This window comes from Ischnura elegans, chromosome 4, assembly GCF_921293095.1.
Source record: "Ischnura elegans chromosome 4, ioIscEleg1.1, whole genome shotgun sequence".
In the NCBI taxonomy this organism is placed as follows: domain Eukaryota; kingdom Metazoa; phylum Arthropoda; class Insecta; order Odonata; family Coenagrionidae; genus Ischnura; species Ischnura elegans.
The window spans coordinates 122,403,123-122,430,756 of NC_060249.1; the positions used below are offsets into that span (position 1 = coordinate 122,403,123).

Genomic DNA, 27,634 nt, shown 5'->3' on the forward strand with positions numbered 1-27,634 from the left:
TTTTTGATGGATACATCTTGTCAACATTCCGTCCGTCAAATGGGACGTTAAGCCGTGGTCCCTTTGGTTCCTTTCGTTTAGAGCTGGCTAGTGCCGACGCCGGGTTTCTCTCCTCATTGCCTTCCCTCATTGCATGACGATAGCCACCTCCAAATATTGTACTATATCATATCGTATAATGCTGTTGATGCCAGGGGATAAGTATTTTTGATATCAAATGAACTTATTGTTATTCATAATTTTGCAATGGCAAATGCGAGCACTACGCATCCATCCCCATTTAAATGAAGACATGCCGTCCAATCTTTAGTCTAGGGTTTTTAAGGGTGTGAGTTCTATAGCTCACTCCAAGCTGCATGTTATATAGTTTTTTTTTGTGTTGCCACAGTGACGCGTGTACATATTTATCAACAGCTTCACATGGTGGAAGCCACCTGCACAGTACGCTTTTGGCAGGGAGAAGTTTTTTTTTATTTGCTAACACCCAATAACCGGGAAATGGCATGTTTATTCAATCAATAATACACGTTTACCTAACTATATGCACCTTCATGATACTGTCTGCTAAAATCCAAGGTATTTTTTTAGAATTATTAGCATGCATTAAGCTTGCGAAGTTTCCGAACTCAATCAACACCGCATACATCCCGATACTATAGCCAAAGTAAAACATTTTCGTAGCTATCGACGCTTATAAGTGGTTACTTCTTGCGACGTTTTTTTGTTTTAATAATTTAAAAGCAAAATATCCACGAAATAACCATATGGGATGGAGTAAAGCTGGTTTCAAGTTATCGCTGCGATGTATGACATTCTTCTTTTTCGTTCGCGGTAATATTAAATTTTCGAAATTCTCCGTTCTGTAATCTCCCGATTTTCCCGATTTTTTTTCCTGATTAAATTAATTTTTATTCCATCTCAGCATTAATTTGATCCCTCAAATCACGCGTATGAAACTTCCTTTACTACGGTTCGAGCTCTATCCCCACCTTTTCAAACTTTGAATTTAAATGATATGAGCTTGATAAAACCAGCTCAACTTGCATGACCCCAGGGAATAATCTGTCACTGTCAGCAATCACTATGAAGATGATGGGGGACATAGCGTGCGAAACGTCGCATAGCAGTTTAAACGAAATGAGTATCAGTATGCCCATTCCAACACCTGTAAGGTACCCGATTAGGAAACCAAAACATCATTATTAAAGCGTATAATTCTCGGGAAAATATGGTAACATAACGCGCTGGTTACACGCGTGATTAGTGTCGTGTTTTTCGCAATACGTCGTGCTGCGAAAGATCAAATTATATTGAGATACTAATGCAGACATGCTGGATTAAAACTGTATTTCTCTATCATCCAAAAATCCAGGAAAAACTTTTCGAACCTCTAGATTCAGAAGCATTCGTCTGTTACCAATTAGCGATGACGTATGGCTATTGCTGTGTGTCATAAAATGCCAGTTAACTTTTTGTGGCGTACATCTTTTTGAGGCTTTTTATACTTCACTCATGAGGTAACATTCCATATCAAATCGAGATAATTATTTGAGTTTCAATGGGAAACTTTTTGTATTGGTCATCGCTGCAATAGTATAAACTCCGGTCTTCGTAAACAATCGATTCGCTTTTGTCGATTACGGATTAACTGTGTCAGTCAACCAAACTGTTGCTATAATCAGCCGTCATTGTTGCAATGCGACGGTGAAGCGTTTGGAAACTACGAACGATAATCCTCGTGTTGTGATGTGTTCCCCAAGGAACTTTGTAGGCCCCCTTGCCTTGAATTCGTGGCATTCACCCTCTCCAAGCGTAGCTAATTGTAAAAGTAGGCTGTAGCCTTATCTAATTAGTAGGAATGTGCGACTATATTTATCACAAAAACGACTTAACATGAGTTTCAGTTTCGTGTGATGGCCTTAGTGTTGGCTTCGTATCCCTTGGGCCCGGGTTCAAATCCCGGCGGTGGTAGCGATTTTTCAGTGATTGCCCGATCACTGCTTCGGTACTTTCCATAGGGCATTTGAAGTACAATTCCTCGTCCGTCGGATGGGACGTTAAGTCGAGGAAGAGCAGGCTAATGCCTACGCTGCCTTTCTCTCCTCACCCATCCTTCCCTCAAAGCGACTATGACCTCAGCTGTCGGTCACCTCCTCCAAATATCACACCCAAGGGACTGCATGTACAGGAGGCCCAATTCCACCCAATACCGTTGATTTCCGTTGCCACTTCGGTCGCATTTTAATCCGTTTTCAAAAATGTCCGCGGCGCCGTTTGAGTGCTACGCGATCCTATTTTTTTTCAACATTTTGCAGTAATGTGTTCGCATTTTCGATGAATAGCATTGAACTTATGAATGTTAATGCATCACATCATCATGTATATAAATTACGGTTAAAACCCCCTAATCATACCTTATTTCCCTGTGAAAATCGGATCAATTTTTGTGGCGTAGTGGCGACGTTTGTAAAACCATTTAAATGCGCAGTGGTTGACAACACATTCAGAGGCCGACTTGAGGGCATCCTCTTTTGTAATGCTCGCGATCACACCGTACCACGACTTAATTAATGTCCAGAATGATTCGAGTGCACTGACCTTGGATTTTATTATAATAGATAGTTCCATCGTAAAGGTTTCCCACTCAAGCTATTGAAAACAAAGTCGCTACAAAGTAATTGTTGTGAAAATTTAAAAAGTTTTTCTCCCATAATGTTTCAGATTGAAGTAAGTACTTGAGATTTGAGTGGGCTGTTGTAATTGAAGATTTTTCGTGCGTGTGCTGCGTTTCAGTTGTTTTTTTTTTCCCTTCAACGTCCTTGTGCCGTTGCAATCTGCACCACCCTCTGAATCATCACCCCGTATCGGAAGAGGAGATGTGGTGTCTCTCCACCCGAATAGAGAGATTTAGCTTGCGTGTCTCTCTGCCTTACCCTTGCTGTGGGCTTTCATAAGTGGTACGATGAATCAACCCCTATTACCCGCATACCCCTCTTCAGAATAATGTTCGGATTTCGACACAGCGGTGGGAAATAAAGGGTCTTATCGGGAATCTAACAGGGGATTGCTTGGATGTGACTGCGATTGTGACGAGTGTGTTGATGAATGTGTTGGTAGCCACCCCGTTGTATTTGAATAGATCAAAAACGAATAAATCACGCTACTCGAGAGGTTGATGGCTGAGCGATCCCTTAATTTCACATGGAACTTAACTAATAATAATGGCTACTGACCGAAATTTATATTCTTGAATTAATAGCCTATCAACGTCATGACCTTAAAGTCTAAAGTGCATTATTTAACCGCATTTTTTATTTGTTTTCTTTAACTTTGTGTGTTTTTTGGGTTTTGATTTTGTTAATTTAATTATCTGTTAACGTACGCTTTCCTTGATTGATGTTTTATATTGTTTATTATTTGTTTACTTAGAGGTTGCTATGTGGTTGTTGATAAAAGAAGGGGATTGTCAGAAAAAAGTTTTTAAGGAGAAGACGCGAATTGAGAGGGCAATGGAAAATCGAATAATTTCATGGAGTTTTATATATATGGAAGGAACATGACGTCAAAATCCTGCCTTATTACCATATGTGCTTCTCATGTAATATCAGAGATAGTTAGTCATACAGTGCGGTGGTCTTGGATAGAGTTTTTCTCTTACGATGTGAAAAATATCCTTTGTTTACCGTTGTACTGTAGTGGACGTGATCACGGGAAGAATACAGAATAAAAATAGACTTCAAAACAGAAAGATTTGAAAATTTCATACTTTCCTCTTACTGTTAAGGATAAAAACGGTCTATCGATTTATAAAGTTAATAGCATCACTAGTTAGGATGATACATTGTATTTTTTTTCAGTTGTTCTAATCATGAAAAGATTTACTGTAGCAATTATTAACCGTTAGAAAGTTTTGCCTTCGAATGAATGACGACGTATTTTTTGTTGTTATGCGTAATATTTTTAATATTTTTGTTCATAGTTTTTTTCTGCCATTCATTTGAATAAATTTTACATTTTCGATATATTACCGCTGTTTATTTTTTGTACTATCTACTTTAATATTTAAATGCAACATGATCGTTGTGTAAGGGGTAATTTAATTTTTTCGTAGAATACATTAGATGAATTATGGGTAATGTTTTTTTTGTAATTATTTTTATTATTGGTGGGCATTATGGGATTGTCTTGCACGCTGCAGTCTGGTAATTGGTCACCCACTGCCAAACACCCCAGAGGGTGCTCGCTGGGTATTACTTCGGTATATAAAATGTAGTTCATCACGAGCGTGAATAAGTACCTATGTTATCAGGTCAAAAGGAGGAACAGACTTTGGCTTCTTCTGTCTATACCCCTTTGTAAGTGTATTGGCTCCTCATGCGCGCGGCCGCCATCTTTGTCTTAGGGGGTGGCAGGTGTGTTTTCCCAGTCAATGAAGGGGGCATGGGAGTGCGACAAAAAGAAGCAATTAGCATTGAGCCGTGATTCTATCAGTTTGACGAGAGAACGGAGGTAGGACGCGAAGGCTGTGCTCAGATTGCGTCAAATAAACTCATTGTGTGAGTTCTGTCGACATACGACGTTAGCCAAGGCCCTATTCTGGAAACACTTCGCCGGTAATAAATTTTTTCGTGGTGTATTAATTAATTATTGTTTCGTTTTTTCTCGCTCTCTTTTGTTCTTTCATTCATTTAAGTAAATTTTACGTACACACGGTACAGTTATGCTGTTTATTGTTTTACTATCTCCGTGAATATTTGAATACGACATAATCGTTGAGTAAGGGGTATTTTTTCGCAGCTTATGCTAACTGAATTTGTTGCGTTCGCCGAATGCATATTCTTTCCCTGCCAATTTTCTATCCTTTTCTTTCAGCCTTTTTTAATTGTTTAAAATTTTACTTAAACATTATTAGTTTGGCGCTGTTTAGATGTTTTCCAAGTTATCAATTTTTGTGGTGTCAATTCAAAGATTTTTACGGCATAACGTAGTATATTTACCCATTATTCTCACATTGCCCGTCATCAGTTTGTTGCCGGTGATGGGTTAACTTTTTTATATGCGCGTTTCGTTATTATGAACTTTTTTCATTATCCCACCTGATACTTAGGCTACATTTTTGAAGATAATGGTCTAACTGGAATTTATTAGCTGGAGATAGCGATGACATCGTTAGTTGCATCATTTTTTGTAATCTTTCGTGTATTATAATGAAATATAATTTGGTGTAGGTCGTGATGGAATGCGGTATTTGATATATCTACATGTTAATTATCATGAGCAGTAGAGCTATTAATACGATATTGTTGTTAAACTTGAATTGTATGGAGTCAAAATATAGACATTGATGCTTAAATATTGAAAGAATGGTAAATGCTGGTTTCAGATGTTTTCTCTGGTTTCCAGCTGGATGAATGTGTGGACCATAGTAACACTTACACCCGGACGGGAACCCGTGAAGAGCTCTTAATTTTTAGCTTGGCAATGCTTCCTTTTTCAACTGTCATGAATAATGTAGTAATAAAGTGTCTTTTTATCCGCCCGCCGCGCCCCTGGCGGGCAAGGCCGTGAACTGCCGCAGCATCGGGCGCCATGGAAACGAGCAAGTGTTGGTCCGGCGGTCGATCGATATCTGCGTCTAGAAATGCGTGCGTCGACTGTGGAGGGGGTTCAACTTGTGCCCCCCCCCCATCCCCTGTCGGCGCGATGCTCGCTCTAGAGAGAGATTTGTGTCGCTGTGGCAGCTCGCTCGTTGTTTGTTGTATTTATTGTTGTCGTCGCCCTGGTTCCGGCGGGAAAAGGATCGATTGTCGTCGCCCCGTCTCGTTAGCAACCTGCCTCGCAGTTGCCTAGCTAATCTCTCCCTCCCTCTCTCTCTTTTGCGGATCACTGCACTCGTTTGTTTCATTTGTTTCGAGCGTGGGAATCGATATGCGTACTTGCGTGCGCTCTCTCTCGCAAGCCGAAGAAGTGGTGATTGGGGGAGAGAGGGCTTCCGGCAATAAGCGGCACGCGAGTGCAGAGGGAGCAGCTGGCATTGTCTTGACGGTGATTTGTTTTTGATTTTCGAAGATATCGTTTCAGTTAATTTTTCGGAAAGGCGAATGAGTAAATAGTTTTGCATATCAGTTTCATTAAATTTATTATTTTGTGCGAAACCAGGGCATTTTTTCCTGAAGACAAAGGAAGAGAATTCACCTTCACGGGATAAATTCATCTACATCTGCATGCTACCCCAGTGGACGCCTCAATAAGCGAGCGGTGGGGGGTACTGCTGTTTTTAATAGATAAAAAGGAAATACTGTAAAAAAGTTTTGCTTGGCATTTATTGAAGTCTTTTATTGTCCGGGGGAAAAACGGATTTCCATACCTATCCGTTCGGCAAAATATGTCTTTTAATTTATCGTTCCCGTCGAACTTGAAAACATATTGGAGTTCATATATAATGTCCTCCACGTCACTCCGAAATATGCCTATTCTCAATTGCTCTAAGTAATCTAAGCTTTCGCGCAGCCTCTTAATCTCTAGCCTAATTCATTTAACATTTGTATAACGCGTTCTGTACGCTGGTAACAGTTTTTGACAAATCACGCCAATTCCCTTCGTATATTTTTAAGTTCACGGAAGTTAAATGTCTCCTTTGCTTGACTTTTTTGTTTGAAATTCTTCCCAAAACAATGGCAGGACGAACCTCATTTGGTTTAAATGCTAAACTAAATAGTTCGAAACTTTATAGACTTTAAAAAGTTTTAAACTTTTTATTTTTAAGCCCACCCCCCCCCTCGCCACACATCTAATTAGCTGTAAGATTTAACAATTTCCCGGCGAACAACATGTAAAAACTCTTCTCGGGATACCGCGCGGGTAAGACTATACGAGAGCGCCGACGTTTCGGGTACCGACTCGCTACCCATTCTCACGGCTACTGATTAGGTGGTCTCTAATATCTAATTAGGTGGTTTGCTGTGTATAGTGTATGGATGTATCTTGCTTATGGTTGTCCTGGACCCGGCCAACTGCGTAGAGAGAGAAACGCCTCCACCTCGGCTCCCCCGATTTGAGGGCTGTGGGGTTGACCGTGGAGCGGTGAGTTCCTTGTCTTAATGAGATTCTCTTCCGGTGGATAAAACGGTGCCGCCGTGATATCCGTCCTGGACCACTCGCCAAAGGCCTTATCAGCGACAGCGACTCGAGAGAGTTTCCTGATGAGCTCCCATGTGACAAGATACAAGTCGGAACTGTAGCTATATTAAGCGATGCACAACGTGGACAACGGCGTGGACAGAAAACCAACCGAATGGAGTCTGGTCTCATGCAAAAGGGTAGTTTCCTATCATCAATTAAAAACGAAAGGCATTGATTGCGATTCGTTACCCACCATTAATGTATTCATTTTATACAAATTATTTGGTTTTAGAAATACCGGTTTAGACGAATGGCAATGGTCAATTTTTATCCTCATTTGAAAAAGGCCATATTGGCGCCCATGCGATGCCACTCCACGTAACGTCACAAGGACCTAGTTTCTATTCGAGTAGATAGGAGTTTTACATCGTCTGAGATTACCGATGCATGCATGAGGCACAGAGCTCAGGGAAACATGTCTTAATAATCACCTATTAAAATTGCCTAAGTTCGGAAAGTTTCCTTCGCTTGATAGAGTATTAATAGTCCTTATTAAAGCCAAGCGCTACCTGCTATCAGGATACCATGCTTCAAGCCAGCATCCTGCGTCGTATCAGCGCTCAAAGCCTCGTCCCAAGGTCACCTCACTTGCGGCAGCGGGAACCAGAACGACGTCACACGGGGTTTTCCCATCATCCATGTCTATAAAAATCTAAAAGCGTGAAATATGTACTTCAGGAGTAATAATCTTTCGATATAGGCAATAAAAAATGAATAGGAAATCACCCTTTTATTTAAACATTATGTGATGTTTTATTTATTAAGCAATGAGGAGCAAGAAGACTGTATTAGGAAAAAATGAACCGATAAATATCAGACTGACATGGAGAACATTATTTTCGAACATCACCATACAGATCCAGGTTGAACAGAAAGGATAATTAAAAGTGATGTATTTTTCCGTAGGTGGAGGAATTCGTATGTCCTCCGTGCAATGAACGACCTTAACGCATTCTACATAGGTGGAACTCAAACCCTCCCCACACGACCAAATTCTGTTTTCTGTTATAGTTAAATGGCTAATAGCCTTAAAACTTTTTATCACGTACTTCATCAGACGGATTACGCAGATTCAGATGTAAATAAATATCAAAATCATTGCTGTTCTAACTATGAGTAATTGTAGCAATGGCGATTATTAAACCATTCTTTTAGGTGTTCAACTCCAAAGCCCATCGATAATTATTAACGGTTTTATCTTGTATGGTGTTAGGCACGATATGGTGGAAGTTCGTAGTATTATTATAATGAGACATTGCAATATTTCCACTTAGTTTATGTTTACACAACGCGTTTCGTCGTTACAAACAACATTATTATATTGTTTTATTATTATAACAACATTATAATGTTACAAAGAACATTATAAATAATGTTGTTTGCAACGATGAAACGCGTTATGTAAGAATAAACTAAGTGGAAATATTGCAATGTCTCATTTTAATAATAGTTAGCGGTTTTGATTTGTATACTGCGGGTGAGATAAAAAAAAACTTGAATGTTACTTACCAGTTTTTTTTTCTATGCATCCCCACTGTGCGGCTGTCAGTCTCCATGGTTACTGCATAAGGATTGATCTGTTGTAAATTCGGAAAGTGACGGAATGAGCGATGGAAAAAGGGACGGTGGGGATGAATGACCTTGTGATTCAGAAAATGATGGGCCGAGGCATGGAGAGTGCATAGAGGAAACCCAATTTCATGCCACGGAAGATCGATTTCCGTCGCCACTTCGGTCACAATTTCAATCGGGTTTCAAAAATGTCCGCGGCGCTGTGATGAGTGCAATGCGATCGACTTTTTTTCCAATGCTTTGGATCACAATGTTTTTAATTGCGAGGAATGGCATCGGAGAGTAATGAATTTGATAAATAACATCATCACGAATGTTAATTTTGGTTAACACACCTAATTATACCTTATTTTCCCATAAAACTCTTATCAATATGTCCGTCAGCGACGCGAGTGGCGACTTTTGTAAGCCCAATTAAATGCGCAGTAGTCGACAACACATTATGAGGGCGGCTCGAGGATCCTCTATTCGCAGGGGTGGGCAATTGAGTGGGTAGGAAGCCAATGGGTACAAATGATTTCCCTTTTCTGTATAGAGGCACAGAAATTAGGTTTAGAAAACAAACGAGATCAATGTGGTACTTGGTAGTGCATTTGATTTCCCACTGGATGTCAGCACAGAACAGGGACTCACTCGTTTCCCTTGGCAACCAGGTTTTTGTGTATTTATTCTAACAATTACTTTACCTAACTCTGTTGAGAAAAAAATCAATTGTACCCCTTGGCTTCCAAAGCACTCTCAATTGTTTGGGCTCGAGGGACACTTTGCACGAACGAAGGTTATCGGAGAGTTGCCTCGTTTACAATGATTGTATTCGTCAGTTAACATTCATCATATTTAATTTCAGACAAAAATATGAATTTCGTAATAAAAATTAAACAATAGTGGTGGTTCTATTCAACTTATTTATTTAGTTAACTCCATATTAGTTTTCTATCTGTTATCACATTTAATTATATAATATATTTAATGAGACAAGTGTACCCTATCACATTTTTTCGTCTGATATAATTTATAATTTCGTCTAATTATATCGTCTAATTCTGAGTCGGTCCATCACAAACTGTGTCGGGCCACAGTTTGCCCACCTCTGTGTCTATTGTAATATTCGTGGGTCGAGGAGACACTCTCTTTTGTCCCTGATAACCCAGGTACCGCTGGAGCATCGCTCTGAAAGACGGAAAAAATGATCATGTGATTCATTCTTTACTATCGCTGGAAACCTTCGTGCCAGGCTCCCCTCTCGGTTAACGCTGCTTCTCGTATTTTCTGAGATAGACTAGTAGCACCTGCGCGGTAGACCACTGAGTGTCGGCCAACTATTCGCGAATGAACCGCCGAAGTATCCTCCCCGGTCTGCGGGATGTACCGAAAGCCGATTTTCAAATTGGATTTTCCTCCCCTCGTCTCCTGGTGCGCGCACCGTGGAGAAGGCGGCATAACGAGATCCCTTCGGGATACACCCCGCGGCGCGGCGTTGCCATTTTGATAGGGACGCAGGCGTGGGGATGAAGGTGTCACATGATCGTGTTGACTGCACCGTCTAAGGGTGACATTTTGTGGGAAGTCAACACGCAACAGGGCAAAGGAATTGGGAGACCGCATCTATTGTTTTCGCTCACTTCATTTCCGAGAGCACCTCTATAAACTCTTGAAGCGACCACTCTCATGGGAATGACGCCGAATGAGTGACATCTGTGCTCTCGGAAAGCTCTTGACAACTCTTGCCATCTGTCGGGTCTTTTTATGGCTCTCCATTTGGGAACAAACGAGAGAAGTGTGCTTGTGAAGGTTCCAACAAGTTACCGAAACCCGTGCTTAAATTTGAAGCCACAAGCCTTGAGCGTAATAGGGTAGTTTCTTTCATCAAAGAAAATGAAAGGCATTGATTGCAATTCGTTACCCATCATTAGTGTATTCATAATATACAAATTTTTTGGCTATAGAAATACCAGTTTAGACGAATGGAAATGGTCAATTTTATCCTCATCTGAAAAAGGCCAGATGGGCGCCCATGCGATGCCACTCCACGTGACGTCACAAGGACCTAGTTTCTATACGAGTAGATAGGAGTTTTACATCGTCTGAGATTACCAATGCATGCATGAGACACAGAGCTCAGGGAAACATGTCTTAATAATCACCTATTAAATCTGGCTAAGGTCGGAAAGTTTTCTTCGTTTGATAAGGTATTAACAATCCTTATTTAAGCCAAGCGCTACGTGCTAGCAAGGTACTCTGCTACCTGCTAGCATCCTGTGTCGTATCAGCGCTCAAAGCCTCGCCCCAAGGTAACCTCACTTGCGGCAGAGGGAACCAGAAATACGTCACACGGACTTTTCCCATCATTCCTAATCAGCCGTCGCGTTTTCGCGCGCTTGAAAATTTTCACTTTTCATTTAATCGCGAAAAATAGATATCGTCATTTAAAAATCTAAAAGCGTGAAATACGTATTCCAGGAGTAATAATCTTTCGATTTAGGCAATAAAAAAATAATAGGAAACCACCCTATTTGATGGAAAATGATGAATGTTAGACTGAAAATCATACTGTGCTAACCTTAGTACTGTAGATCAGTACTCCAGTGTTGGACATTTTCATTACTTTTGTGCTTTTTCTGATCAACCAACCTTTGATGCGAGTAATAGTTGTTTGGTATCATTTTAAAGAAGGAATTTCGCTTTTGTTTTTTTTTCATTTGTTCATTTAATGGTTTGTACTACTTTGTCAAACCAATGGTAAACTAAGAATTTTTCGAAAGACGGATGGTGTTCTATACGCCTGTAGCAAAAGTTGATGGATTTTACGTGGCCTAATATTACGCCCTCAGCCCGCGAAGTGTTAAAACTAGTTTCAAATTAAAAAAAAACCTTATTCTTCGACTTAAACCCTAAATTTATTGGTGCGAAATTTTCTTCCCAAATTAACATGCGGTAAAGCACACACACCACTTGTATTAATTACATTCCACCCGCTTCGATTCTAGATTTCAAATTCTTCTTTTTTTAACGTCTTTACAAAAGTTTTAATTATTACCTATTAACCATGTCCAAAATGGAGAAGCTGAAGTGGACAGAGAGGAGGAGGAACGACGAAGTGCTGGACATGGTGGGTGAGCAGAGACAGCTTTTAGATGAGATACGGAGGAGACAGAAGGTATGGATGGAGCGAGTACTTAGCGGGGATGGGATGTTGAAAACAGTGTTAGAGGGAAGAATGTTAGGTAAACGAGGGAGGGGAAGGAAAAAAATTGGATTTTTAGATAGAATGAAAGGTAGTAGGTCTTATTGTGTACTGAAGTGCTTGATGTAAGGGAAGGCTCCCAGAATTCTTCTCAAGCACTCCATGGAAACCTACCTTAATCGGTAGAATACTTTAATAATAATAACCATGTCCATTTTTAACACGACTTCCTTCATAATTTCAATAACACTTTATTTTTCTCTTCCCATAAACTGTACACATTAATTTGAACTATAAGAATCCTATTCGCAGATGTATAAATATCCTCCTCCCGTTAATCAATCGATCACTCAACAGATCTCAAAACCCACCCATAACTACCTATTAAATGACGAACTTTTATTTGTCTTCCTGTTCATTTAATGCCTTCGATCGCGTCCTCACTTCCCCATTCGCGTGACGCCTCCACCACCCTCGTGTTCCCCCGTTTAATTTCTTGCTCCAATGAGCTTAAGAGTTCCACCCTCTAAGCTCATATTACTTGGGCGTCGCATTCCTTTCTGCTTGTACGCGCGGTGCGAATGTTTCACGATCTCCTTGAGTTGAATGTGTGGCCCTGCACGCGGTAATTTCTCATTTACCCCTGGAACGCATTCACGGAAATACCTGTCTGCGCCCATGTTAGCTTAAACGTATTATATGTAGCTGTACGCCTGTGATAGCTTAATTGAGTGTTGGGAAAACGCCGCCGTAAAAGCTACCTTGCATTCGAAATATTTCGACGTTTCGTTGGCCAGGAGACTAATTTGGTACCGCAAGACAAGGGTGACTAGGGGCCCACTCTTTAAAAAAAATCTACACAATATGTGTTTTCAGACATTTTTTAAAGTCGACATATTGCCATGGTAAATACTGTGATGATGGCAGATTGAACTAGAGATTCCTACAGTTTTCAATGTGCTAAAGTATGAGATGGACAAACTTCCTTCTTTGGGTAACATTGACCCAACAGCAGGGGTGCCATGGTGCCGGAACGCCGTTCCGACCCTGGTTAACATAAGACATAATAATCAAATAACACTTTTATCAATTTTGTTGCCAAAAAATTCCTAATATGTATACATTCGAAACCAAAACAAAAAAAATTGCATTAAAATCTAAGTAATGACTTGTAATAAAAGAAAACACAAGAGTAATATTTCACTTCCAAAACAAGTACAAGGAAGTACGTTCCGGCGCTGCCAATTTTACCATGACGTCGCTGCCCATCATAGTAAAGATAAGCATCATAACCATGAGATATCGTGCGTAGAATATTTTGTTCGGAATATTGTCCCCAATTTGCTGTGCGTATATTCCACGCTCTCCATAAATGTATGGCTCTTGCGCACGGTAATTTTGTTTTCTTTTATCAGATTGAAAGCTGAGGAAAGCCGAATATTATACACAGGGACCGGAAAGAGGATCAGACCTGGGAAATGACGAACTCGTCTTTCTTTCGATTAAATCTCTGGTACCTGACATCCCGTCCTCATTTCCCTCATTTGCATCTGCCGGCCTTCATATTTCTCCGATTAATATATTGTTCAAATGCGGTATTGGAGCAATGGAGGGAGTCGTGGAGGACTCTTAATAATAACAAGCTCCGTGGCATCAAGGACGTAGTTGCAGCGTGGCCCTACTCTTCCCGTAGTAATCGGAGAGAGGAGGTAGAACTCACACGGTTGAGGATAGGGCACAGCCCTTCGACCCATTCGTATCTCTTTACTGAAAAGAAAGAATCTCCCCAATGTGATGATTGTAGGTGCCCGTTAAGTATTAGACACATTCTGTTAGATTGTGTTAAGTACCGCGACGCGCGATGACGGATTAATCTAGGGGGAGACGTAGAAGCCCTTTTAGGAGACCACCCTACCAACTTAAATTATACATTTCAGTTCCTCAAAGAAATAAAAATATTTAATAAAATCTAGTTATGCTTACTCTCTGTGCGAAGACACCATGTGCAGTGGCTCTCTTTCTACATACGTTTTGAAAAGTAAGTGACACAGTAGTGGTGCGAAATGACCTAGCCGTCGACGCACCCTAAATTCAAATACTACTACTATTTTGTTCCAAAGAGCCGAAGAGTTCCACCACGTATTATTTGACGTCGCATTCCCACTGTACGTGCTGTGCGAATGTTCGAAGCTCTCCCTACATTAATGCATGTCTCTGCATCATGATATATCTCTCATCTCTCCGTACATATCCACATCTATTCATGGGAATGCGTGCCTACGTTTGTGATGGCTTGCGCGCGCGTGTGTGTGTATACAGGTGTTGTTTGTCCTGTTTAATTGAGGAGAAGGCAAACGAGGGATGCCGAATAGCGGGACAGCAACCGGTGATGGGCCTAGCTTCCATGGTAATGTATGGAGGGGGAGGGGGGGGGGGGTTGGAGCAGCTGCAGAGGGGAGGGTAGGGTATGCGTCGGGTGAGAATCGACTGTTGAAAGGGTCGCCCCCACCCCTTACTGCGTCTAGATTGAGGTGGTGAGGGTGTGTGCCTGAAAAGGGGGAGTAAGGGTCGCAGGAGGGAAACGGGGTATGTCGGCAGGGTGTCAGAAGTTACGAGGGGGGAAAAGGGGAATTTAATAATGGAGGGAAGAATAGCGACGATATTAGGCAGAAGTTCCTTCGCGTAGAAACATTTCCTGCCAGACGACTTTCAAGGGAATGGGAGTTTCTTGTGAGGGAATTTTCGGAGGAAATAGCTCGTTTTAGAGGGGAAAGCGAGGGTTTTGAAGGGCGTCGTTCGTTCTCAGCTCCGAGGCGACAATGGTTATTTCCCTCCTCAACTACACTCCTCGCAATCACCCGCGGTGAACGCCTGTTCGTTTATTTAATTTTTGTAACTGTTATCTTTCAGAGAGGACACGTATATTTTTTTATTGCAGTGCATTACATTTAATCGCCGATTTGGGGAGTCTATATCCGTAATTATTCCTATGAATTACTCGCAGTTATAACATCTTATTGTCGTGCGCAGGCGACGTTCAACGAACGAGTATCACGCAGCGGTCACAACTTGGGGTCCTTGCCAATTCGTCAGTCCAGAAATGCACTCTTGCAAAGGTTTTAAAATCAGTTTTATTTCTCAAACTCCACTTACACCGCTGCACAATTTCACAATCAATTACACAGCTTCCTCTCCACCACCATCCGAAATGGCGTCCCGCACAACAATCCCCCCAAACAAATCAACAACCCCCTGACAACCAGCCATCATCAACAAACCCTGGGCCTGCCGAGCCTTCTCCATCCAAACTCAGGAACACCACCCTTGGTGTTAACAACATTATCGAAACAGATCAATGGCGCCAAAAGTTTCTATATTTAAAGGTTATTATTATGTTTAAATATCGTATGCAGTCTGTCTTTAGATTAAAACGGATAAAGCGTCGAACAGTCCTCAGGGAATCTATCAATGAACACCATTCCCTGATGACGTTCATTGATTGATTACCTGATGATGTTCATTCCCTTATGACGAGGAGCTTGCCGGACTACGAAACGTTGGAGAAAATGGGCACTCTCACCCGGATGAATACCCGAGAAACCCTTATTTAGTCTATTCGCCGGTAAAGCACCAGGTCTTTCATAAATTGTTTGTCTTGATTAATTTTAAGTCTCTACTCCTTATTCCTTGTTATTTTTTATGCACGATCTTTAATATTAGAAAGTATTCATTATTTCATGTTTGAATTTTAAAGTCCAATTTTTTCGCCAAAGGAGGGGGATGGAAACTATCTTTTATTTTTATATTGTGTGCCATTGCATAATCATTGCAAAATTCACTGGCACTACTACTGATTTACTGAGATCCTTATAATATCGCACTCTCAGTGATTCAACCCAAACGTTAGTTTGGAAAGGTGATGGTAGAAATCTCCCCGAACTAACGTAGGCGTGTGAATGTCACACGTTCAAGGTAGGGGAGCCTGTTCCTTTTCGCGGTCTCCCTGGCACTTTGAGGATTTTTATTCGGGGGTGTCCCAAGATTTCACCCCAAATTTGAACCTCTGTTTCTTCCTTTGAGCCATAATTATATGCCCTCCTTACCTTCAGCGCTCTTTTATGTATTTACTCTAAGGGGAATTCCCGCTGCCTATGATTTTCTAGCTCCTATTCCATCCTTAGGGTTCCTTCTTCCTCTGATTCCGCCCTATTCTCCGTCCGTTTATCTTCGCTTCTCCACACATGTCCATTCGCCTCATATTCTCTACACCGAATCGATTTCGGCCGTCGCCGTTTCGTCGTCCGCTTCGCTTCTGTCTGGCCTTCGGCGCTCCTCGCATCGCTCGTTAACATCTCCAAATTATTGCGCCGATCACCTCGCCCCCCCCCCCCCCCCATGCCGCCCTACCTTTTTACGACGTTCTTCAAAGCGAACGTGCGTCGAAAATCCATCTCGGGGCCACGCCCCTCTCGCCTGAACGCGTAAGGACCCTTGAGTCTTCTTATTCTAGAGGAGCCGAGTGCACAAAAAAAGAACGTAAAGTGATGATTAATTATATAGGCCAACAAAAAAATTTTGTTTGAAAACTTTTTTATTTTAATAGCTGATCTTTATAGATTTTGATGTGCCGAATCCAAGCCTGGCCTTAGTTATTTTGTATCACCCATAGTTTCCTAGCAATATTTATTTTAATATTCAGTCTAATACCCCTATACAGTATATAGAGAAATCAATGAAACACTGTGTTACATCATAAAATTGTTTGTATTTACTGTTCACTACATCGTGATAAAATTGTTTGTATTTACTACAGCGTGATAATACAGGGTTCACTTGTCAACTGGCATTGGTCTACACTTTCTTTCCCTTTTTTCCTTGATGCTTCTTGTGTAGCTTTTTCTGCGATGAATATCTTGCTGAACTTTTCGGTGAAGTACCAACAGTAATCCCCCATTACCTTCGTTCATTATACCTACTTTTTCAATTTTATTATAATTATAAAAAACTGTTAAATTCTGAAAATATTGCTTGATTTCATAAATTTAACTGTAAAATGTGAATAAATGGTGGTTGATACAACTTTAAAATCATCATATTTGGAATTAGTAACTTTAAAAACATGAGAATAAGGTATTTTCAGTAAAAAAGTTTTTTCATTGTTGGCCTGTGTTATCAGATGCTATTTTATGAGCGTATTTAGTATTTCCTTCTTAGATTTCAAAAGATATGGAGCAATGTTGAATTATTATTAATTTTATAAATACTACGTCCATCGTCCCATCAAAATTTTCGCATCAAATTATGCGCCCGGTAGCAAATCCCCCGGATGGAAATGAGATAATTAGGAACAACGAATTGGACCATGGGATTGAGGCTTTCACATGTTGCTTTTTTATGATTTTGTTAAATTTTCTTTTACTGATGTAAAGGGTTCACCGTTCTTTTCATAGTTCGCCCTGAAAATTTTAATTTTATTCGTGATAATGTTTTTTATTTGCATAACAAGTACTAAATTAACGTGTTGGCATCGCTGATAAATACTGTCTGTCGAATACTAACGACTATAGTTGGAATACCAGTAAACTCTGTCGGTGGAATATCAATGATCACCGCGGGAATACCGAGAAATACTGGAGGAATACCGATGAATGCGGAAGGAATACTAGTGAGTAGTATTCCTGAGTCTCACTAGGAATACTTACTCTTGAAATACAAGGAATACGGAATACTGATAATCGACATGGAATTGCTGTTGCCATTTATCTTTGGATGTCTTTTTGCAAAGTGTCAGTTTGAAAAATAAAATCGTTATCCCTGCAGTATTTATTATGTGGATAATTTGAAAAGTTTTTAGTAATTTGGCGACAATAATTACTTCAAAGTTTGCATAGTATCAAATTTTGACGGAGAATAACCATGCCTTTTCCCATTGTCGGAATTCAAAAAAAAATTTCTGTCGGTGAAATATCTATGAATTCAATAAGAATACCGAGAAATACTGGAGGAATACCAATGAGCACGGAAGCAATTCCCGTGCGAAGTACTTAGGAGGAATACTCAAGAAATACAGGGTGTGTACAAAGTTACAAAATAAATTTACAGTTAGTCCTACTCCCAATAGCGGATACAGAAAAAACTCGAGGGGGAGGGAGTAAAAATTATCTTGAGCTATCTTTGCTTTTGTCGTAATGACAAATAATTAAATCACTTGCAAAGTTCATGAAAGTTTAATTTAAACTGATAATACGCATGTAGAAGACAATGCCATGTTATGATATTAAAAAAATCACAATTGTGGTTCTGCAATGTTAGGCAATGCGTGCGGCCCCTCTGCGCAGTGGCGCAGCGAGGGGGGATAAACACCCCCCCAGAGCTCAAAGAAATTTTTAATTTTAATCCATTGTATTTAATTGGATTGACATTACTAATAGAATAGTGTAAGGATTAATAAAACATCCCCTATAAAGCCGTAAAACTCACCATTTATCTTAAAATTCAGCAATTTATTAATCTCGCACCTGTCTCTTATCCTGGTGGGTATATCATACCCCCACACATCAAGGTATTAGTTGCACCTAAACCCCCCCCCCCCCCAGCCTTAATTCCTTGCTGCGCCCCTCCCTCTGCGCCCCCCATAATATGGTACAGTCACTTTCAAAAGTCGGTCCTCATACCTGGCGCAGCCGTCTCCGTTATTCTCCGAAGTCGACCTTCGCGTATTGCTTACACGTTCCTTGTCCGCTGGGATTCGATTCGACTTGATCAGGTGGTACAAATGGTGCAACTTGACTACTTTAACCGCCGTCAAGAGCCCCACGCACGATTTCAGAGGTAGGAGGGCCGCGTGAACCTCCCCCCCCCCCACACAGCCAAACAATTCCACCACCGAAGAAAGCGGAGAAGAATATATGGGTTTTTCCGGCAAGTAACCCATCGCATGAGGAAGAGAGGAGACATCTGTGTAGTTTGGTAAACTTATTCAAAACATATTGTGCAAATAAATTTTCGGAGCATTTCGAGCATGTTACTCCAATATTTTTTCTTCACATCGCCTGGTGAAAAATACGTAAATATATACGCCTATGTAAATATTGTAATTTGCGTCACGGTTACCATCCGTCATCGCGTTCATCCATGCCGGCGCTTAAAGATTTTCAGACATTTTTTCAATGTTTACAAGTTAAATAGCAGTCACTCCCCAAGTAGTAGGTTATTCGGGCTACAAGTAGTGCATACATTTTGAATAACGCAACTTATTCCCATACTGTGAATAGAAAATCAGAAGAAGTTTTTAAATTTTTACCGGTCAAAACTACCGGTACGGCAATTTTTTATGGGAGAAGATAATTTTGCATTATTTTTTCGAGTAAGCAATTGGATTGTCTTGAAATTTTATTGAATTGCTTTTAAGATAAACATGAATTTTCACTAAAAGAAGCAGCGAGATGTTTATTGGCAACAAGTGAAATGGCAGGCTGTTAGACCATAATACGTCGTAGGAAGTGTTGTCCTTTTGTTTATGGGAAATACTCTTACATTAATATTGTTCATTTTTTTAAGAAAAACAGTACAAGCAACATGTGCGTGGAGTTGTGATGGTGAGTCAACCAGTTATGGTGGTCATAGAAAAACATCATTTACCTGCCCTTCTGAATTGAAAATTTTACGAATCACCCTGCCTGCGCCCTTCCCAACTTGAACTTACCCCTTAAATTAAAAGTGACGCCCATTCGCATTGGGCCCTTTCATTCTAATCATATCCTTACTTTCATCCTTCCCCTCCCCCCTTACCAAAAATCTCTCGACCATGGATAACACTTCTTCTTTTTTTCCTCTCCATCCTTCTCACCTTTTCCTTTTTTTTTATGCTCACATCTCGGATGCCTTCATTCTTTTCTTGTCCCTCTTTTGTCGTCGTCTAAGTTTCCACACCGTCAAACGCTACATCCCAAGCAGTATATTTGGCAGCTCATAAGTTTAATTTGTATTAATAATGCAGAAATAGTCATTAGGTACCCAACACGGTATATTTTTATCGGATGAATATTATGCGTGCGTAGTTTAGTGTCAGTAGGAATATGATCAGTATTTGTTCGCACGTAAGACTGACTCAAGGTATTCATTACATGAGTGTAAGTTCTATTTATGATGTAAAACCACTTATACATAATAATGTGAAGGATATTGCCTTGCATGATATCAGCAGGCGCCAATTACGACTGGTTTTAGTAGAAAAAAAAAGAAACGAAAAAGGGGGAAGACTTAGGTTAACCTCTCAATGAAGGGGCAAAGATAAAACATATAGTATTAATGTGCCTTAAAATGGCACACAAGTCATGTAATTAATGCTTCCGTTGGTATTTTCATTATAGAAAATATATTTATGGTAACTATTAAGACATTCGAACTTTCGATGAACATAAAGATGTCGGTTAATTACTTCCTGATACCTAGAATATATAAAGCATTATTTAAATATTTGTTCATATGGGATATGTTAGTAACGACTGGAATAAATATGATACAGAATTAAACATTACAATTTAGCGCACATTAATATTTTTGATTTCTCGCGTGATGAGACACGTAGAAAACTATAGTATAAACCATGGTAAACATATGTATCCTAAGAAAATGGTTAGGAATAATGAATGCGCCAAACACTGTGTTTGAAATACTTAAACATAGAGCAATATATATTGATGGTGTTGGTAATAATGTGTTAAAGGTATAATCCAGAAGGTTATTTTGTAGGAAACTTTTTGAATTTTCTTTCAGACGTAAATTCCAATTTTCGTTTCTTCCTCGTACGATTTTATGTTCTTCCACTCGTATGTGCGTTGCGACGCAGATACGTCTCGTTATTTTTTAGTGCAAGCCAGACTACTCGGAATATCCATCTCAGAATACTATGAGGGTGGGAATCCCATGACTGAGAACATATGCTTTGCCTTGTGTTGTGGCACTGGGAGTCGGGGAAGTCGCGAAGAATTTAGGAATAGTGAAGAATGCCTCGGGAAGACTTGCGCGGACGGTGAGAGTAAGTCAAACTGGCCCGTTCAAGACACAGAAGGCATAGCCAATACCCGAAGTTCGACCTCCGAGAAAAACGTAGTTGCTCGCGCTGGCTGTGGGGACCTACTTTTGAAAGTGACTGTACCTCATTGACGCACTTGTTGATTGATGTTCACACTTAAATCTTTTTTACACAAAAATTTCACGCATAGTTGTTTATATTTTTGACATTTCAGAAACAGTGTGTATTGTATATCCTTTGTATTGTAAACGTTTGTCTACCATTTTTTAATTTGCTTGCATTGACGCTATGGAGGGGTTAGGTGGAAGAGAGGACTTCTTAGTCTCAACCTCGCCCGAATAAAAGCATTTTATTATTATTAATATGTATCCGCCACTACGTACTCCGAGAGGAAAAGTGGCGGTGAGATGATCGGATACGCGTTGAGTCGCTCTGTGTCCTCACTGGCAGTAGGTAATCGTGGAGGTGTGAGGATTTTTCGTTCGTTTCGCACCTGCGCGGGACTTCCACCCCGGCAGAGCGGTGAGACAGCGACGTCAGGACAAACACACGCTCGTGTCTCTCCCATTCTGCGTGCACACCCGCGCCTCGTGCGTCGCCCCCCTCGAATCACGCGCACGTCCCTCTAGGCCACCGCCTCATCGTCGTCTGGGGCGATATGTGTGTCGCGCGAGATATCGAAAAGTGATCGTCCCTCGCAAGGTCGCTTAGCGGTTCGAGGAATCGAGGGAGGGGATGGGGGGGTCATTTCCTTCCCAAACAAATCATGTCCTTGTGGGCACAGTGTGTGTTAGTGTGTTGAGTATGGGGATATTGAGGGGACGAGTTCCTCTTCCTGTCCTGTCTTTCAATTCGCAGAGGAGGCGCGAAATACGACCTCATTCATGGTGATGATAATTAGAGTGGCTGCGAATCCTCGGAATATTAATGTTTGGTGTAAACGTAATCACAGACACACAAATATTTTATGTTCCGCAATATGTTTTAAGGGTCTGACCCAGATTTCGACAATACACACTATGTCATTCTCAAAAGTACACCTTAAAGGGACATAGTGTCGAAACCCGGATAAAACCATTTAAAAAATTTGTGGAGCATACAATATAGGTGTGCCTGTGATTATGTTTACTGCTACGCAGTTCCACCAAATATCGTCATCCACCCACTTAATTGTTGGCGGCCTCCCGTCACCAAGACACGGCATCTTAGCAGCCTTAATGCATCACATAGATAGCCTATCTTACCGAGGGATCGACCGATATCACCTCGAAGTGCCGTCGCTTTTTGCCCACGACGGATGTGCGAAAATATTTTTAATCATTTAGGCTAGAATAATTCTTGGGCATCTTTTATGGACTGGTGAAATGTAAAATATGAATTAATTCAATCTTTAGGCCGGAAAGAAAGAAACGGTGTAGTTTAGGGATCTTAATGTAGCCCTACCATTGGATCATAGTTGTAAACTAACAACGAATTTAAGTATAAAAAAGAATCCATTTTATCAGGAAGAGTATTATTTTGCAGTAAATCTCTACTCTCTATCTCATTGTCATCATTACCTGAGAATCCGTCCGCTACTCCTTATAACAGCATTCTTTTCCCTTCTTTATTTGTGCCTTTCGTGTAGGTATTTCACGATTTATGAGTGATTCGCAACGGTCACGCCACAAATGTGACGCTATTTCACCGTTATGTGTTGAATGGGTATCGAAGTTGAAAAATCTCATGAATAATCGAGAGGATTCGTTCGACCTATTGAATCTCTGCAAAAGCTGTCGCGTTTAGAAATGAAAAAAAAAAATAAAACGTATTCTGTGACGCAATCTGCTTCATCATTTAGGAAAATGGAAAGCGTTGCCACACTGCTTTCATCGTGTGGACGCACCGACAATTAAACCTGTGACGTCCCAGAATCACCTCATACTCATCCGTCGTTCATATTTCAAAGGACGGCAGAATTGGGAGCGTAGCGAGTCGCTTTTGTTTTTCTCGCGCTCATTTCAATTCCATTTGATCCCGTACCGCTGTTTACGTAAGCCCCGTCTCCATCAATGTAATCATTGTCTTTTTGCCTCCATTTCGTCAACTCTTAATTTCAACCTTGGTTCAACGATTGAACCCCGTCATTTAAATTCTATGGACTTAATTGGATTCTCTTTTTCCGTTGTCCTATAAACGATGCCGACTTTTGCATAGTGACGCACGTAAGGACACACTTTTCATCTTCGATTTCTATCGTACATCTTTTGATGCGATCAATACAGATTAATTAAACACATTTCCCTACGTTTTGCAGTCGTGAAATCTAGAAAATTTCAGTGAATCTCGATACAATTAATTTTTGTACCTTCATATTATTAAATTCATCCAAACATTTTCGAATTTGGATTTAAAATATATGTAATATCTCTTATATTGAGGCAACATACATTGCTCACAAGCAAACTAAAAGAACGCAACTTAAGGAGGTGATTGACTTTGAGTCACCTAGTAGAAGCTCTTTAAGTATAATTCAAACAAGTTAAAAATTATACACAAAACGAACGCTAGAAATTCATTGCTAATAACGAAAATTTACTTAATAAGTTTCATCGATAGAATTTGCCAATTTTGTGCTTCTTGCAAAGCCGTGATTTTAGTGGGTAAGGTAATTTCTTTTAGATTTTTCCATTTTTATTTTCACGAAAAAGGTTGAATTCATTGGATAGTATATGTAAAAAAATAACCTCAAGAGTGAATACGGTTTTTTCGGGTTTTCGGTCGGGTGAGAGCGTCCATTTTCTCCAACGTTTCCAGGTCCGACACTTTGGGGAAAATGGTCTCTCTCACTCGGCTAAAAACCCGAGAAAACCTTATTCAGTGTAATCGCCGGGAAAGCATAAGATCTTTTTTTAACATTATCAGTGGTTAAATAAGTTTAATGATAACTTTTTCCATTTCCTACAGCTGTATTCGGTACAACTTCGACCTGTCTCAGAACTCCCTTGTCACTATCAACTACTGTTTTTTAACTTCTTGAATCAAAAGAGTTTTTACTGGATGGCTCAAGGACGATCGCCTCCTTAATTTCCAACTATTGTTTTGGTGGGCTAGAGAGCAATGCATGTATGTTTTTTTACAGGCAATATTAATGCAAATAAAACCTTGGATAAGTATCGAAATCGCCCATACTTAGGATGTTTAAATTAAATATCTCGTCGTTTCCTGACGAATGATGTCTTGTAGTTGAACTAGGGCTGTCCACCGGGTGAAAATCTCCATTGGTGCCATGAAGTGTTTCACCCGGTGCCGGTGGACAACGAGAGTTCAACTACTAGAAATGAGAAGTTATTATTTTGTATGTATTTATTTAACAATGAAAACGTTCCTCAAAGTTAGCTCACAAACAATTGAACATATATAAAACTTATAAACGTAAGTACGAGAATTATGAAATTCGGAAGCATAAATATTCAATTAAATTCATTTCAATTATCGTGGGCCATTTGGCCCATGAGATAATTTACAGCGCACAACAATTCAGTAAAAATCATTTGAAAATGGTTCAAAGAAAAAAACACCACATCAAGACTCAGTAAATGCAAAAAATAGAGAAAAAAAAAACAAAATATAAACCTACACAAGCATACACATACAATTGCATCCCGAATGCGGATACCCTGGTATCTAGCCACACAACATTTTCAGACATTTAAAATACATTTGAAACAGTATCACAATTTATTCAAAGAAAAATATTCAGGTGTAACAGAAAAACGTAGGACCAATATAAAATATGACATGCGTTCTCTCCCCTCATCATGCACATGCTCTGACTTCATTCACACAATTTTCCAATGTCGGTTGGCTTATCATTTTATATATTTATTTAACCATGAAAACGTTCCTCAAACTTAGCGCTCACAAGTAATTTAAGATATACGCATGTACGAGATTTATGAAATTCGGCACGCATAAATATAACATGCATTCTCTCTCCCCTCATCATGCATCACCTCTGATTCCATTCACACAATTTTCCAATGTCGGCTGGCTTTGTGTTTCACGATCACATTAAATGTCGCACCGAAGGCGCGTTTACGCCGTACCGGTAAACCATGTTTACCAAAACCAGCCAGAACACAGTTCAATTATATTTTGCGCATTTGCTTGTGTTGTTTGGGGTGGTGTGGTGTTTGTGTTAGCAGAAACTTACATACTACACAGTTGTTGAATTTTTTAAATAAAAAGTCTACAGAAGTAACCTTTGAATATATTTATACATTTTTTTATTATTATTTTGATAATATTTTATTATTTTTTGTTCATTTTTATTTGATTTGTTATATTTTCCATTGTTTTATCTTTTTTTTCTTTAATTATTTTATCGGAATATATAATTTTTTTCCATAAACAATATTGGTTGGCACAAATATATTTGAAAAATAAAAAATAACTAAATCTAGAAGAAGGAAAGACATAGGATAGACTCATAGAAGAGTAATTTGCAGAGGCAGTTGTATGTGGCGGGAAATTTTGGATCATAATGACAAATGTCTGTAAGAAGTGTGTTTTTAGTATCCCCGAGCTTGGAGTATGAACACAAAGCCAGAAAACTGTCTGGCTTCGTGTTTGTACTCAAGTTCGAATAAAACCTTGTTCCGTGTGACACTGGCGGCGTGTACGTTGAAAGGATATATCCTTCAGAGTGGCCGCCAGGAGCAATGGAACTCTATCTTCCTCGCCCTTGTCCGGTCGCGACAATACGCATGCAGATGACAATCGTGTGTAACTTGAGGCTGCGGCGGTTAGTTAATTCGCTGAAAAAAATTTAATTCATTGAGTTGCTTCCTTCCTCGACTCGCGGTGCGCAACTCGCAGCTGCGGTGGGAGAAATAACCGCCGAGTCGAGAAAAGGGCGCATTACGACTGCGATTTCTTCTGACGACTTCTCTATTAAAAGAGGTACTTGAATCCATGCGTTCTGAAGTTGGAGCCCATGGTATTATAACATAAATGAGGCCCCTATTAGAGAAATTTTTGTTCTCATTTGGTTGCATGCATATTTAAACTTCAATACAGGAACTACTGGTGATCTGTGGTTCTTGATATATATACTTTCATTTTCGTATAGGTTTAATTTGAATATGAACTTTTGCTGTTTTGGTTATTTATTTTAAAAACATAGTTGCAAACAACTAAACGACTACTTTAAAAGGTATTGCGCATTACTTTTCTGGTTTAATTTTTTCACAATTCTTAATATATTTAAAAAATATTTTATTGGCTGTTTTGCACTGTGAAATTAATCATTAATATTTTCCTATTTTTTTATTTGTTGTACCTCTCATCTCTTCTTATAATATGCCTTTTGGAGAATAAATTTAGGTAATGCTGGTACATATGCTTTTTAAATATGACCTAAACCTCAATATAATATTTAAATATAAACAAGCGGTCGAGAACTAAATGAGAATATAAACCTATATAGGTTTTATTGTGATTTCTTTATCAAGTTTGTTTTTTTCAACAATTCTCTGAGATAGCGTCTACAGCCTCTATTTTGTTGCCTACACAGGTAGATTTATTGAATTCAATCAAATTCCAAAATTTTGGTCTGGTGACAATTTGCGGCAGAAGAGCTATTTCAAATCACCATCATGACATTTTGTGGCTCTTTAGTTGATTATATCAAGTACTCCAGACCTGGAGACATTTTTTGTCCTCCATCACCCTCCAATATGCGTATTGCGATTCTTGAGGTTCCGAGAAAAATATTATTGGGCTGATTTCATTGACTCTGTCGAATGACGTCCGTGTTTCCTGAGTTGCTGTGTATTTGCGATGTCAATTTTCCATTTTCCCCATCCTTTTAGAAAGTTCCCTCGCGCTTGACGATGCGAATCACAGGTCACGGTCAATTGGTGAACGATGAGCGACGCTCTTGAATGACGGGAGTAAACAATCGGTAGATTTTTAATTTTTGTTCCGTTTTCAGTACGGCGTCATCTATATAGCCACCGTACACCTGGCTGTGTTTCGTAAAGTGACGTGATCCCGATGATTGACTTTATCATATCTGCCCTTTCCTTTTCAAACGTTAAATCCCATAAGTAATAGTTGTTCCTGTCTCCTTGTTTTAATTTTTTATAAACATGAAACATTGAGGTGCAGGTCTTTTTATATATAAAAAAATATATGCCTGCGTTTCGGAAAATTATTTTTCATTTGTAAGGCTTATTTTGTGGAGAGATGAGATATATAGTAAATGAAAAAAAAATGATGAACTAATGAAATTAATTTTAGGGTGCAAAAATATGCAATAAAGCATTTAAATAATAGATTTAAAGTTAAAAAAAACCTTTAAAAAAATTATGCTACATACCGTTGCTGTTTAGTTTGTTGCCATGTTACAGTAATGGTTCAAATACAGATATAACGTATTTCCATCCCCGTTTTTATTCTCGGCAACGTGTTTCTCTTTCACAGGGGAATCAACATTTTTAACCTGGTTTATTTAACTTTAATGTACGTAACAGGATCGTGGATACAAGGTACGTTTACTTTAGAGAGCGAATCTTCACCAGTCGCCTCATCAGCGTTTTAGTTGAGATTTTGACCATTAGAATATTTATTACCTGTAGTCATAGGAGATGAAGTAATTTCAAAATTAAGATCTA

At 39.6% G+C, this 27,634-nt stretch overlaps 1 protein-coding gene across 4 annotated transcripts in view; it reads left to right on the forward strand.

The window, feature by feature from the left end:
- Positions 1 to 27,634, forward strand: part of LOC124157990 (low-density lipoprotein receptor) — a 223,772-nt gene that overhangs the window by 2,233 nt on the left and 193,905 nt on the right. The gene's annotated exons all lie outside the window — the stretch shown is intronic.